Raw genomic sequence first — 3,623 nt, 5'->3', positions numbered from 1 at the left:
CATCCTTGCTCTAGTCACCTTTCTTTCGGCTATAGATTCGCCTGACTTGTTTATGGTAACTGTTATGCCTCCCTTCTTTGGTACACAATGGATCGGACTTACCCACTGACTATCGGAAATTGGATATATAATTCCAGCATTCAGAAGTTTGGTAACTTCATCTTTAACTATTGTGCTCAGGATAGGGTTAATCCTTCTTTGATGCTCCCTAGAGGTTTTTCAATCTTCTTCCAACATGATGCGATGCATACATATGGAAGGACTTATTCCTTTCAGATCAACAATGTTATATCCTAACGCAGATGGATATTTTCTTAAAACTTGTAATAGCTTTTCAGTCTCTGTGGCTCCTAGCTCTGCGTTGACTATTACTGGTCTTTTGAGCTCATCGTCTAGATATTCATACCTAAGAGTCTTGGGTAATGGTTTAAGGTCCAAGGCTGGTTTCTTCAGGCAAGGCATATGGTTGGGTGTTAAAGCTAAGCATTCGCTTAAACTATCGTCTCGATATTCCGGTCGCCAATTGTCATCTTCGAAAATCAGGGGCATCGGAATCTTTATAACTTCAGAGTATGATTCTTCTGATAATCCTATCTCTCTTATACATTCATCAATAACATCCACCAGATAACATGTATCTTCTATAGCTGGGGCTTGAAGGAATTGTGTTAGAATAAACTCGACCTTCTCCTCACCTACTTCGAATGTCAACTTGCCTTTCTTTACGTCTATAATGGCTCCAGCGGTAGCTAGAAAAGGTCTTCCTAAAATTATAGGAGTATTGACGTCTTCTTTTATGTCCATAATTATGAAATCCGTATGGATGTAGAATTATCCGATGCGGACGGGTACATTTTCAAGAACACCTACAGGATACTTGACAGATCGGTCTGCAAGTTGTACTGACATCTTGGTTGGTCTTAGATCTCCCATGTTTAGTTTCTCGCAAATGGACAAAGGCATTAGGCTAATACTAGCTCCTAAGTCACATAAAGCTTTGTCTATGACAAATTTTCCTATATTGCAGGGTATGGAGAAACTTCCTGGGTCTATCAGCTTAAGTGGCATTTTATTTTAAATTATGGCACTACATTCAGCAGTGAGTGTTATGGTCTCGTTGTCTTCTAATTTCTTCTTATTTGATAGGATCTCTTTTAGGAACTTAGCATATGAGGGCATTTGGGTAATGGCTTCTGTAAACGGAATTGTGATGTTTAGCTGTTTAGGAAGTTCAACAAATTTCTTAAATTGCCCTATGTTTTTAGATTTCTCGAGTCTTTGAGGGTACGGGATAGGTGGATTATAAGGTGGTGGAGGTATGTATGGCGCTTCTTTTTCCTCTGTCTCGCCTTCTTTGTCCTCTTTCTCCTTCGGATCACTTGGTTTATCCTTGGGTCTACTTTCCTCCTCAGTTGTCTTCCTAGGGCTTTGGTACATAGCAGGGTTTTTAAGCCTAGGGTCAGTCGGTTCATCCATCTCTCTACCACTTCGCAGAATAATAGCATGAGCATGTCCGTTTGGGTTAGGTTGTGGTTGTTCTGGAAATGTCCCAGCAGGTGCGGCAGTAGGTGCTTGTTGCTGTGCCACTTGAGAGATTTGTGTCTCGAGCATCTTGTTGTGAGTGGCCAACGCGTCTACTTTAGTCGCTAACTGTTTGATTTTCTCATTAGTGTGCACATTCTAGTTTATGAAATCCTTATTAGTCTGAGTTTGAGTCGCTTTGAAATTTTCCATCATTATTTCCAAGTTAGACTTCCTAGGGACGTTAGGAGCAGCGAATGGTGCCTTTTGATATCCAGGTGGTATACTGGGTGCTTGACCAGGTGCGTACAAAGCATTATTGTTCTTGTACGAGAAATTAGGGTGATTCTTCCATCCTGGGTTATACATGTTTGAGTAGGGGTTTCCTTGAGCATAGTTTACTGGTTCGGGGGAAACTCCTGCCAAAACTTGGCACTCGGGGGCAGCATGTCCAGACATCCCGCATATTTCGCAATTGGGGGAAACAGCAGACACGACGGCTACAGGTGCTATAGTGAGGTTTTCAATCTTCTGAGTTAGGGCATCGACTTTGGCATTAACACGGTCGAGGCTACTTATCTCATACATTCCACTATTCTTTGAAGATTTCTCTCCAGAAGTTTTCTCTGATTGAGCTCTCTCGCTTCCCTATTGATAATGGTTTTGAGCCATACTTTCGATAAGTGCGTAGGCATCAGCATATTCTTTATCCATCAGTGCGCCACCTGCGGCGGCGTCAATCGTAAGTCTCGTATTGTAGAGGAGACCATTGTAGAAGGTATGGATGATTAACCATTGTTCTAACCCATGATGTGGACAAAGTCTAAGCATGTCTTTGTATCTCTCCCACGCTTCGAATAAAGACTCGTTGTCTTTTTGTCTAAACCCATTGATCTGGGCCCTTAGCATGGCGGTCTTACTAGGTGGAAAATAACATGCCAGGAAGACTTTCTTAAGTTCATTCCAGGTCGTGACAGAATTGGCGGGTAAAGACTGGAGCCAAGCTCTAGCTCTATCCCTTAGTGAAAAAGGAAAAAGGCGCAGTCGGATAGCTTCTGAACTGACACCATTTGCTTTTACAGTGTCTGCATATTGCAGGAACACTGACAAATGAAGATTAGGATCGTCCGTCGCATTTCCAGAAAATTGCTTTTGTTGTACAGCTGACAACAACAATGGTTTAAGCTTGAAATTATTCGCTTCAATAGCAGGAGCAGCAATGCTATTGTGAGGTTCAGCTTGCGAAGGAATCGCATAAGATTTGAGAGGACGCGGCTGTTCTCCCATGGTTGATTCTTCAACTGGTTCAGAAGAAGGAGTAGGAACAAGAGTGCGAGTACGTCGTAATCGACGTGATACAGTGATAGAACGCTCCGATTCGGGAATTGGCAGCACTAAGTCATCACTTCGAGAGCGAGTACATGGCATGCAACAGAGGGATTAGAATAATTAAGTTGCCTTAGTCTCTACAACGTAACAGTTAATTACGATTATCGACTAAATTAGTCCTCGGCAACGGCGCCAAAAACTTGATCGCGACAATGGGGTATGTCTGTGATTATGACTGCAAGTGTACAGTCTATCGCGTAGTTTTAAAAGATATCGAACCCACAGGGACTAAGAATCGACCTAAATGTAGTTAATCGCTACTACGTAAATCTAAGGCTAATGTTCAATTGATTATTGATCGGATGGGAATTAAAAAGGAATATTATTAAATTAAATCTAAGAATAATAGTATCGGTATGTAATGGTCGGACTTCGGGGATCTAGTAAGCCATCGATGCGGATCATTATTTTAAAATCACTTTTCTGTAGAAATCATTAGTTTAAAAACCCTCCTCTCACACTCTCGTGTATATTGATTATGATTTCACTATTAAACCTAAGTGAGCGCTCTCGCTGTATCAATTAAAGTTCAAAGTGATTTTTGAAAACCAATGAAAACTAATTACCCTTAAAGCGGTCTCGCTGTATTTAAGGTTAATGCCTAATTTCTAAGGTCCAGTTAAAATCTCAAACTCTCGTTTTTATTGATCCAAACTTCTATTGTTTTTAACTCTCGTTACAAAACAGTGTAATTAAGCGTTTAGAAATATCAT

The 3,623-nt window shown here is 41.0% G+C and overlaps 1 non-coding gene across 1 annotated transcript; it reads left to right on the top strand.

The window, feature by feature from the left end:
* The first annotated feature begins 2,323 nt into the window (after positions 1–2,323).
* LOC131608397 (small nucleolar RNA R71) lies at positions 2,324–2,430 on the top strand. Its single transcript, XR_009285660.1, has one exon. It is a non-coding gene; the product is annotated as a small nucleolar RNA R71 (small nucleolar RNA).
* The last annotated feature ends 1,193 nt before the right edge of the window (positions 2,431–3,623 follow it).

The sequence above is a fragment of the Vicia villosa genome, linkage group LG5 (assembly GCF_029867415.1).
Source record: "Vicia villosa cultivar HV-30 ecotype Madison, WI linkage group LG5, Vvil1.0, whole genome shotgun sequence".
Classification (NCBI taxonomy): Eukaryota; Viridiplantae; Streptophyta; class Magnoliopsida; order Fabales; family Fabaceae; genus Vicia; species Vicia villosa.
The sequence above is the reverse complement of the archived record's forward strand: the minus strand, read 5'-3'. Positions and strand labels throughout refer to the sequence as shown.